The following is a 13,268-nucleotide window of genomic DNA, read 5'->3' on the forward strand; positions in this document are numbered from 1 at the left end:
AATATTTTACCTTAAGTTTAACTTCATAGAAACCAGGTATATCCTGAATCGTACATGTATCAGCTTTCTACATGCCAATTTTCAACAGATGTTTAAAATCATATAAAAAAGAAAAGGTCTTCCGAATGGAGGTACCACTAAAAATAACCCCTGGTTTTCTTGATATCTTAAATTAGTATACTATGGAGTGTTTTAATCCTCAATTTTGAATGCAAACTCATAAACAAGTAAATTTTAGCTCAAAATGGTCTTAATATATTTCTCTTTCACCAACAGTTTCATTTCTGCCAATTTGTTGGTTAGTTTGAGTAAACAATGACATCAAATGCACTATTTTTTGTCCGAGTAGGCCTACTTTCACATACGTTCTAAATTTGAGGGAGTAATTGGTGGTATGACACCTTTAGATAGCAAAAAAACTTTTTTTATGTCAGGCGGTCGTTTATCTGGATAGAACACACTTGTAGCTCTTGAATAAAATAAGTTAAAAAAGCAAATCAAGCAAGCAGATGTCCATTAAAATAAAAGATTCAGAAAAGTTGTACCAAATGCGGTTAGAAGGCAATGAGAAGTTTTGTCATGTCAATACTTAATGTCTGAATACTAGGCTGGCGATACCATCAAAGACAAAACATTCAACAGCAGTGCAACCACAGAGTCGTCGTAAAAACTCATCGAATATACATGTACATGGCTTATCTTAAAAAAGATCTTTCATACGTCAACATTCTATCATTTTTCATTTGTATGCTTTAATATATATATATACATTAAGACGAATTTATTATATTTCCATGTCACTAGTGCATTGGTATGGTTCAAAGAATACAATATTTGTAAAATAGGATACTGTCAAATATATACTATATATATAAGTACGTCTGAACTAGTGACAACTTTACCACAGATTTATACTTCGGATCACCAGCATTGATGGTGATACTTGGCTGTGTACATTTTGTATATATACATTTCGTCTAAACATCAGCCTAGCAATGTTAGATCTGTAAATTTGCTTTCGCAAATGTTTTGTTCTTCCCTCGCCGAGATTCGAACTCATGCATGCTGCTGAGATATCGTGACACCAAATCGCCTGCACTGTATCCGACGCGCTAGACCACTCGGCTACATTGGCTTCACAAAAATAAAGCTTTCGGTGGCCGGGTTTAACCTAATTTTGTCAGTTTTTATCTAGCGTCGTAAAATAGTACATGATATATAAGGCATGAAGATGGTATTGTTACAGATCAGCTGAATTATCTATTGTAAAGGATCCTACAAATTAATTGAAAAGATACAGTCTCAGATATAATTATCTTTTTAAGTACGTCTGATTGGTGTCACGATATCTCAGTATATATATATATATTAATACAGACAGAATACAACTAGATAAAACATGACATACCGAATACAAAAGAGTTATACATACAAAAAGGGCATACTACCTAATACTATAATACTATATAGTCATGGCAATAAGGCCAAAATTAAAAATATTCTGGTTTGCCCAAACCCTACCCAAGGATGAGAAAGTGGTTAGGTAGGTGGGCATTTTCTTTTTAAAAGAAATTTACGTATCGGATGTTTATTAGTCTTCATGTCTATCTGATTAAAAAAAAATTCTTCAAATCAGGACAATAAAAGAATTTGAGTAGGCAGCTTTTTTCTGGGTAGGTAGGGTTTGGGCAAACAAACCTATTCTTTTTTATGGCCTAAACTATACAATTCGCACATTTGTAAATCACGATGTAATTAAGTTTGTTAAAAGTATCTCTGTACTAACTTACGTGGATTAAGTACTTGAGTAGATCGCTAGATGAACATGATTAACTTTGATTTATATTTCATTACCTTGCACAGCAAATTATGACATAATATCAAAAAGTATTTGTATAGGATCTGCAACAATGCAACATTATGTGTATGACACAAAGGAAAATCATTCCAGGGACCGACCTTGTAATACAAAGATTCTTCCCTCGATTATGCTGACATCTATCCCATCAACATTGTCAATTCGAATAGCATAACACGCATTTTACATTAAAATACGTCTGAAATCTCTGAACTTCAGACGACCGTATGCATCTAATTCCAAGCTCTTGCATTTACAAATGTTACCACATATTGAAGGTGGAAATGAAAGACGAATTTATTATATGTCCATGTCACTAGTGCATTGGTATGGTTCAAAGAATAAAATATTTGTAAAATAGGATACTGTCAAATATATACTATATATATATATAAGTACGTCTGAACTAGTGACAACTTTACAACAGATTTATCCATCGGATCATCAGCATTGATGGTGATACTTGGCTGTGTACATTCTGTATTATAATATACAACTCGTCTAAACATCAGCCTAACAATGTTAGATCTGTTAATTTGCTTTCGCAAATGTTTTGTTCTCGCCGGGATTCGAACTCATGCTACTGAGATATCGTGACACCAAATCGCCTGCACTGTATCCGATGCGCTAGACCACTCGGCTACATTGGCTTCACAAAAATAAAGCTTTCGGTGGCCGGGTTTAACCTTTCATCGTCAGTTTTATCTAGCGTCGTAAAAACAGTACATGATATATAAGGCATGCAGATGGTATAGATTACCTAAGCTATATTTGGTACAACTTTTTGAAATTTCGGGTCCTCAATGCTCTTCAACTTTGTACTTGTTTGGCTTTATAACTATTTTGATCTAAGCGTCACTGATGAGTCTTATGTAGACGAAACACACGTCTGGCGTATTGAATTATAATCCTGGTACCTTTGATAACTATTTTCTCTGATTCCGATATGGTGTACGCGTAGGAAAAATGGAATTAATCGCTAACAAAACATTATAAGTTTTTGATAGAACCTTTTTATGGAAACTGAATTGTTAAATTCAAAATTCCAATCAAATATCTTGTGAAAATGTTTGTTAAAATTGGATTGGATACCAACATGACCTTGCAATAACGTCTTAATAAATGACTTATGATGTAGCCGCATAGAGACGTCTAATCCAGTTCATTTTATAGATGGTTGTTACTAACGCCATACATACTCAATAATTGGATTACAAGTCCACGGTCATGTCTACTATATACCTAAATGGATGTCATGATTAGATAAAAATCGATTTTTTCCAACTTTAATCCTTACTTCCTACTAAGTACCTTCCCTGAAGATGACCAAAGACTAATTAAATCTAATAACTACTTACAATATTCTACTTCTCGAGTAATTCATTGTGAAATTGAATTTATAAACTTTTCAGTTGATTCAATTTGGTAGGGATGTAAATGTCATCAGATGCATTCTAATAATTAGTCTTCATCTTTTGTTGGCCATAGCCATATTGACAGAACTTTTCAAAGAAAAATATTTCGAAAATATTTCAATCATCAGGATTTGAAACTAACTCTATTCATGGCGACCAAATGTTTTTTAAAGAAAATTATTTTAAAAATATTTCAATTATCAGGATTTGAAACTAAAATGGCTTTAATATTATTGTGCTGATATTTATATTAATTATGAAAATAATATGTGTTTTATCCATGTATCCCATTGACTTGTGATCCAATGGAAGGGTCTGTCATAGAGTTGTCACTTTTGAGACGTACTCATCAGTATATATTTATATAATTACATGGATTTTTATTTGATCAGACCCCTTATAACTTATAAGCCCTAGGTCATGATATCAGCCTGAGACTGCCAGGCTCGAGAGATGATATTGTCATAAGCTGATAAGGGGTTTGATATGAAAAATGACATGTTATGATCTTTTTATCATATATTTTAATAATGTCCCAGTTAAATTTTGGTTCATTGCCTGATACGAAAAAGGATGAAATGGGATTTTTATGTTATTGGGTCATGATACAGTCATGGTTTTAAATTTATTTTAAACTAGTTTAACACATTTGATTTTAACAATTTTTAAAATGTGGGTATAAGTTTTTATGCTGGAAAGTTAATAGTACCCTTTCCTGTGACCGTCGCCCTAGCAAACATCTGTACTGCCCTCCCTTTATAATTATCATAAATAATCTCCGGAATATAATTTGACATTTGAGCAGGATTTAACTTATCAGTTACGGTTTTATCAAAGTTTGTAATGTCCTTTAAGACAGTATCTAACTCTGCTTCCTAAGAAGTGGACATCAATATTTCATCCTCACCATCTTGCATTCAACAATTACATTCATGTTAATATCATCATGTTTTCTAAATCTACATTTTTTTTTATTCAGCGGTCATACCGGTTCCAACGGTTTACAAAACGTTGGACTTTTCTTGTTGTTGTTCTAGTGAGGCAACACTATTAGAATCTATATACTGAATATTTGTGTGCCCACTTAGCTGCCATGTGTTTCTGCTTCTCTGTGTTTGTGCTCCTTTTATATTCCTGTTAATATCTAAGTAAAAAGGACCATCGTCTTCCAACATATCTTCAGGTCAGTGTTTATTATACTGCTTATAAACTTCCACTGAACATCTGGTATTTCCTAAAAAAAAATATGCATATTTAATTCTGGAATTGGTATATATATATAGAAAGCATACTCAAACGATGAAACGTGTGTATTGCATTTGAATGTATCATCTGTATACATACAACATGTAAAAATGGAAATCCATCGATACAGAAAATTGGCGGATCCAGTTGGGGGGGGGGGGGGGGGGGGTCCGGGGGTTGGAACCCTCCATTTTTTTGGACGATCAATGCATTTGAATGGGGACATACACTTGGAACCCCCTTTTTGTCCTGGGTTGGGAACCCCCCTTTTTAAATGGCTGGATCCGCCCCTGCAGAATATGTTAACAATTGACAAACAAAGATCATATAACCTTTGCATATCTACAGTGTAAAGATTGATATGTGGTATTCATAGCACATTATTCATGAATATTATTTTCATACATCAAAACATGAATACTGCCATTATACAATACATAAAATATGTATGTACCTCGATCTGCAACATCTTTTGTTTGGAAAACCCTTGTTTCCCTGGCATCAGTACCAGTTCTCGTCTGTCTTGGTGACCCTTTAGATGTGCTCCAAATACTGAAGCCTATCAATTGTGGATTTCGTCTGCAGATTATTCCATCGTAGTGTAGAATTTTTTTTCACGAGACCTTAAGCCAAAATGCAGGCTGTTGTTCAACTAAACTGTTCAAATCTACGATTTGCCATTTCCTGAAATAAAGTAACTGTAAACATCCTTTATAAACAACACAGACTTTTATATGGTTGATGGCACTGCTGGTAAACGTTTCGTCTCCGAGGGTAATTCCAGCCCAGTAGTTAACACTTCGGTGTTGACATGAAAATCAATTATGTGGTAATTTTTATAAATTTCCCGTTTACAAAATTTTGAATTTTTTCGAAAAACTAAGGATTTTCTCATCCCAGACATAGATTACTTTAGCCGTATTTGACAAAACTTTTTGGAATTTTGGATCCTTAATGCTCTTCAGCTTTGAACTTGTTTGGTTTTATAAATATTTTGATATGAGCGTCACTGATGAGTCTTATGTAGATAAAACGCGCGCCTGGCGTACTCAATTATAATCCTGGTACCTTTGATAACTATTATATATATACAAGCGTACTTCCATGAACTAATTTACCTACCATAGATTCATACATGTGGTACAAAGTTGTAATATAGCATAGCAAATGTTTAAGTGACGATTGAGTAGATAACAGACAAAAACTATATTATATTACACTAACACTACACATATTTCCCCATATACTCTTCTACAATTCAATATAATAGAAATTTGACTGTTTCCCTGGACCAAAAAATAATCTTCTCATAAGGTACATCAATTTCCTCTGCCGTGAATGGATCTGCTCGTCTTGTTTTTAGATTACATGCCCATAGATTTCCGGGCCTTTGTCTTTGTTGATAAAACCACAATACTTTAAGTCGAGCCTAGGTGGTCGAATGATCTAGGGACTGGAATAGTGCAAGGCGAATTGATGCCACGAGATTTAAGTAGCATGAGTTCGAATCCCGCACAAGGAAGAACAAAAATTTGCTTCCGTTAATTTCTAGATCTAACATTGTTGAGCTTTTACTTAGATGTTTTATATTTGTCTTTTTCATTTTTAGCCATGGCGTTGTCAGTTTATTTTCAATTTATGTGTTTGACTGTCCCTCTGGTATCTTTCGTCCCTTTTATATATACAGAATGTGTGTTTCATTCTTCTATCAACATCACTGGTGAACCGATGGATAAAATATGTTGTAGAGTTGTCACTAATTAATACGTAATTCTAATATAATTATTTCTGTGACTGCATCCTACATTAATTTGTAAGATTCTCTACAACAGATAATGCAGGTAACCTCTAATATTCCATCTTCATGTCATATATAGTATGTACTGTGCTACGACGCTAGATTAAACAAACTGACGAGGAAAGGTAACACCCGGCCATCGAAGTTTTAGTCGAGCCTAAGTGGTCTAGCGCGCCACGCATAGTGCAAGTCGAATTTGTACCACGGTATCTAAGTAGCATGAGTTCAAACCCGGTAATAAAAAAAACCATTTGCTTCCGCCAATTTACAGATCTAACATTGTTGATCGGTGATTCAAACGAATTATATTTATATAGAGATTCTGAGAATCAATAACAGAGTGTAAGGAATACTAATAAAGTCTTGTACGCTCTTAGTTTGACGAAAAATGGAATAAAACCTGAATCTGAAATTTTGTGTTCAATAGACATTTTGTATCGAACTTACCTATTCAACATATGAATTGGAAAACAAAGATAAATTTATCTGTGTGAACCAACAATATTCTTTAAATCCAATACGAGATGATCAATGACTATACTTTCTTGTCGCTTTCTTTAAACTATCCTCCGTGGAATTCCGGAAGGATGTTTCCTCACCCTGCATTAGAAACATTTACCCTTAAACTCATGTCGATTTGGAAATGACATTCATTATATGGATTGAGTATTAGATTTAAAACCAAATACAGAAGAAACAATTTTTTATTTCTTAACATTTTTTTCAAGGACATTCTTTTAAACTTGTTAATGATATTGGGGATTCAACATTTTGTACACAGTCTGATATCTATTTGAAATTAAACAAAATAAATGGAGAAAGATTCACAAAACAGTCAATTAGTACAAGCAAATATATGTGGATCTTTAATGTCCGTAAGCATACATACAGAATCAATTAAAAAAAAAAGATTTCAGAGTGATGATCTTGATAATGCTTTAACGTGATTTACCAGTATATTCAAGTTGAAATTTTATGGAGGTCAAATGCTATTTTGCTAGATTAAAACAGACAAGTAATAGTACACAAGACACAACATAGAAATCTTAAGACTAAGTAACACGAACCCCACTAAAAACTGGGGGGGGATCTCAGGTGCTCCGGAAGGGTAAGCAGATTTTGCTTAACATATGACACCTGTCGTGTTAACTTTTATCTGGTATGTTCTAAACAAAATAATGACAAACCATGGAAAAGTTGACTGATGGGAATTATTTTTTTAAATGAACTGATTGTCCTGGTACCAATTTAGATTTTTATAAAGTACATTAATCATGTAGATTAACGGCAATTTTAATCTGAGCCGATATTAAAACTTTACAATATTTTTTTTTACTCATATTTGTGTGGTAACCGACTTGATCATTGTTGAAATTTTGAATACAGTTTAGATACTTAATGTGATGTCAATTAAGTCACATGTTTAGAATATTATTAGAGTATTATTCAGTAGTTTCTATAATTCATTTGTACTAATATATCTTGTCATACGTGTTTTAGTTTGCTTCTTTTTAGATACATTAAATTGTTTTTTAAAATGAACACAGTACTTAGGATTTATCTTTGTCAGAAACACCAAAAAGGTACTGTATTAGAGAAAGAACATTTTAGTGTTGACAAATAATCAATCTGATCATGAATGAAAACATTAAACACTACAATACCCCGGACCTTGTCATATTTGTAGCCAAGCAAAACTATATGACGATATTATTATCTAAATACTTAGGAACAGTACTTTGTTGAAAAGATTCAAAGAAATATAACTCGAGTTGGTTGGAAGCTAAATAGATAGACTATACATGATTCCATTATATAATGTTATCAATTATAGGTCTCATTTCTATCTATTTGAATCACAAAAGAATATAATACAGTAATATGTTTAATATCAATATTAATGAATATTAATAAGGAAATTTATTTCTATATTTTGTAATAAGCTTTGCGTGAAATACAATTTCAGAGTTGTAATGTAATTTGGCTATCATTGATGAGAAAAATATTGAAGGCAGATTATCAAAGTTCTTTCCAGAAAATGATCTTTAAGGTAAAATATAAAAACTATGAGATGTGCTAGAATTTACAATGCGACTTTTTACAAGACAATGAGTGAAACACATACCTTATAGAAAGCTTAATAAGGCCCCGACATGGAAAATGTAAAGCAATTTAAACGAGAAAGACAACGACCTAATTATGATTGAACAATAATACGAAAAGACAAATATGACAGACCAAGGGCAATTACTGAATTTGAGGATTCCGACTTCAATGTCGTGTTTCAAACTGATAATAAATAATTGAAAAAGGTGTAGTCTACATATGCTTTTTTTTGTTGATCAGATGACATTAAGAAACAAAAAGAAATGTATCATTATTATTTTTTAACCTTTTTAAAACGTAAGTATAGTGGAAATAAATCATTATTCAACATACTTATTCAACAATTGTAGGACAGAACAAATATAAAAAAGAAGATGTGGTATGATTGCCAATGAAACAACTATCCACAAGAGACCAAAATGACACATACATTAACAACTATAAGGCACCGTACGGCCTTCAACATCGAGCAAAGCCCATACCGCATAGTCATCTATAAAAGTCCCCGCTATGACAATGTAAAACAATTCAATCGAGAAAACTAACGGCCTTATTTATATAAAAAAATCAACAATTTTACACATTTTACAGGTATCTTCACTTTTCACTTAAGGAATTAAAAATGTGGTGCACACTGAATAACGCGCGAAGCGGGTTATTTTAACAGTGTGCACACATTTTTTATGTTATTTCGAATAGACAGAAAAAATATTACAGTCATTTCTTATAATTTAATTCTAAATTCCATTTTAAACCGTAGAAAAACATGAAAAAACGTTGACGACGTTACGGTCACATGACTAAATTATGTCTATGGCCAGATAACGAAATAATGTCAGCCAATCAGAAGACGCGTTACATCCAAAATTAAATTATTTACAATTGGACATCATTTAGCAAACTAGAAATATAGTACAACATACATTTCGAAAAATATTTATTTGAAGTTATATTTATGTAAACCTCAGTAAACTAGTATAGCAAAGGTGTTTCCGTATTAATTTTTCTTTGGAGCTCGTTATTTTTGTTATTTTACTTTTTATTCAAGTGATACGCACTGGTAGGCTGTAGTAGATGTCCGAATCATAACAACGTCAACTCTTGCGAATCAACTAGGAATAAATCTTCAGAAACGCAGGATTTTGTTACGGTACAGCACAGTCTGTCACGACATGTGACGATATTAAATTTGACAATTCGGCCGAGTTTCAAAAATGTTAAGGGACACTCCTTATTAAGGGGAGTACAAGATCGACCTATCTAGCCCATTCCTGCTTCACGGAACTCTGTAAAAATCATGTACGGCAGATCATTGAGGATAGTAATCTGACTATTTTAAACTTTTTGTGTCGTACATCTGCCTGTTCTAAGATTGGAGCCATAATCGCCTAGCATTCAAGGATCTGGCAAACATAAGGAATTTTACTGCCTGTATATTGTCTTTCACTTCGTGGTTTTCGCTGTGTATATACTGATGTTGTGTCATGTATTGATACCACATATCCGGTGATCGTAGTGTCACAACACTTCGGCCTATTTAGTTATTGACAACACAGCAGAAAGTATAAATAAAGTATCTGCCAAGCAGAACTACGATGATAAATAGGACATACTAATTACTTCCAATAAACTCGTGATTGTTATTGTATTATGCACATGACTGTAACACAAAAAATAAGGATAATGTGATCAAAAGCAATTCTTCTAAAGTTTTTCAAGTCAATGGAATCATTTACATAATGCAAACTTCAATCTAAAATCTCCATAAATTCAAGACGAATTAGTAGTCCATAATGCGTTGAATCTTTTGATTTAAAATTCACGGAAACTAGTTCAATTGATTATAAGCAATGATTTATTTCAAACATGCATGTTCGACATTTCCTTTGAAAGCAAAATAATAGAAAAATGTTAAAACCAAAAACTAGAAGGAAAAAAAATCATTTATTCAAATTCAGTACTCCCACTCACAGGTCTGAATTTGAGACAAAAATGAAAAACATGCTTAAATGCCAAATGGGTTTAGAATACTCAATATAGATTAAATAGAAGACAAATAGTGTAAAGATTCTGTCTCATTGATTCTCCATTTATCCACATGTCTATTACTAGAGTTAGTGCAGATTCTTTCAACTGACAGCTGACTACGATATGTGTATTACAAGTGCTTATTTGCTCTAATTTTAGCTTCTACTTGACCGAAAAGCGCTGTTTCTCATAGCAATTGAAATGACCAGAGTTTGTCTCTATAGTCTGTTTATACCAGGTTCAATCCACCATTTTTATGCCCCACCTACGATAGTAGAGGGGCATTATGTTTTCTGGTCTGTGCGTCCGTTCGTTCATCCGTCCGTCTGTCCCGCTTCAGGTTAAAGTTTTTGGTCAATGTAGTTTTTGATGAAGTTAAAGTCCAATCGACTTCAAACTTAGTACAATGTTCCTTATGCTATGATCTTCCTATTTTAATGCCAAATTAGAGCATTTACTTTAATTGCACGGTCCATTGAACATAGAAAATGATTGTGCGAGTGGGACATTCGTGTACTGGGGACACATTCTTGTTTACATTTGAAAATGGCTGTACCAAGTCAGGAATATGACAGTTGTTGTCCATTCGTTTGATGTGTTTTATCCTTTGATTTTGCCATTTGATTAGGAACTTTCCGTTTTGAATTTTTCTCGGGAGTTCAGTATTTCTGTGATTTTACTTTTTATATGTTAGTTGTGTTCAATTGACGTTAAAAAAATCATTGTATCTTAAGTATCTCAGCTGAAATATATAAATTAAGAACAATAAGAAATGGAGATCACGATTTGTTTTAAATTTCATGCATCCAAACCGCTTTTCTAGATTGACCTTAAAAAAGTACACTCAAAGTCGATATGAATGAAGAGCTGAACTGGCATTTTTTGTAAATATGAAAAAGAAGATGTGGTATGATTGCCAATGAAACAACTCTTCACAAAAGACCAAAATACATAGACATTAACAACTATAGGTCACCGTACAGCCTTTAACAACATGTTTTGGTCATGCACTTGTAGCTCTTTAACTGATTTGTTTCATATACATACTTGGCTTTCAAATTTTTCGGCTTGAACATTCCTGATGACAGTTAATCCCAAAAAATCGCGTCGGACGCATGAACAGTATAAAACGTTATTTATAGTTTTTAGAAATATGAGTTATATCTAAGGGAAAAAGTAGTATACCACTGTATAATAGACATAAATCGGGTTGGGGAAAGCAAATTCGGGTCACAGACCAAAACCGAAGGAAACAGGTCAATAGGTATATAAACAGGTATCATAAACAGGTCAATATGCTGTTACGCGCGTCTGGCGTATAAACAAAATTTAGCCCTGGTATCTATGATGAGTTTATTTACTGAACTCAATTTTTTATAAGAAGAAGACAACACAACAACAGAAACATAAACCTATCAGTACAGAAGCACCGAGTACTGAGCCAATATGTTTAAACTTTGGTACATTTTTTTTGGTATAAAACACATTGAAGGAAACACATTTCTACTGAATATAAGATAGCTTGGAAACCTCAATAACTCTCATGTAAGTGGGTAGTTTGACGTCAGAAATTCTTTTTCACGAAAAAAGCCTGTCACAATTCAGAAATTATGTCTATTTTTCATTTGATTTGACATTGATAGATGCATTGAGTTTCCTTTTTTTGTCAATCAGTAACCTTAACATTAGGCTGAGAACGGTTTCCCTGTTGCATCAAATAGAAGAAGAAAAAAATCATTCTTTAATTTTTGATTTCAGGTAATATAAGTAAACATAATAGAAAAACAAAGTATATGGTGTATCTATTCATGACACAAAATCAGTACATATACAACATGAATAATAAAAAAGAAAAATATTACAAAAAGCAAAGAAATATCGCTTTTAATGTTGTTATGGATTATTTCCAACAAGTTTTTGTAACTCTTCTGTTATTCAAATTCACATATTACTGAATATTAGAAAATAATCCTATTGGTATCCGGATTTGAAGTAATATAACAAATTAAAAGTAAAACTTTTTGTGCGGTGTTGTCGGTTGTCAAAATTGTTTATTATAAAAAAAAAAAAAAAAAAAAAAAACATCAATAATATCATTCTTATTATTTTGTACAGCAGACGCGTTTCATTTTCGGAAGATTCAACAGTATTTTAAAACGAATGAGACCTTTTATTAATAAAAATATCAATCTTTTGTATATAGAAAAAAAAATCTTATTGCTTTACAGTGAAACGCAGAGAACATCCACATATCATTGCATATGCAAAAGAAGGACGAAAAATATCAGTGGGACAGGCACACTCATAGATCGAAAATAAACTGAAAACGCAATGGCTAAAAATAAAAAGACAAACAGACAAATAATAGTAGAGAAGAAAAACAATGGAAGACACAACATAGAAAACTAAAGACTAAGCAACTTGAACACCACCACAAACTGGGTATGATCTTAGGTTCTCCGCAGGGGTAAGCAGATCCGGCTCCACATGTGGCACCCGTCGTGTTGCTTATTTTATTATAAATTCGGTGAATAGTCTAATTCGGTAGGTCACATTCGTAAACAATGGAAGAGTATTGTAGTTACGACATAAGGAAAATGTCCGATATCATCTGTGAAACGGTTACTCCATAACGGGCAACCAACTCGTGATGGCGTCCGTAAAATTTAAAAAAAGAAGATTTCAACTTCACCATTTGGAACTCTTGGTTTAATAGCTTCTTTATGAGCAGCAATCCTCTATCAAGGAAATCAATACAAGAAATACAAGCCCAGGAATATCGTATCAATTGGGAGATATATAATCCGTATGTAGGTGC

The sequence above is a fragment of the Mytilus edulis genome, chromosome 4 (genome assembly GCF_963676685.1).
Source record: "Mytilus edulis chromosome 4, xbMytEdul2.2, whole genome shotgun sequence".
Lineage (NCBI taxonomy): Eukaryota > Metazoa > Mollusca > Bivalvia > Mytilida > Mytilidae > Mytilus > Mytilus edulis.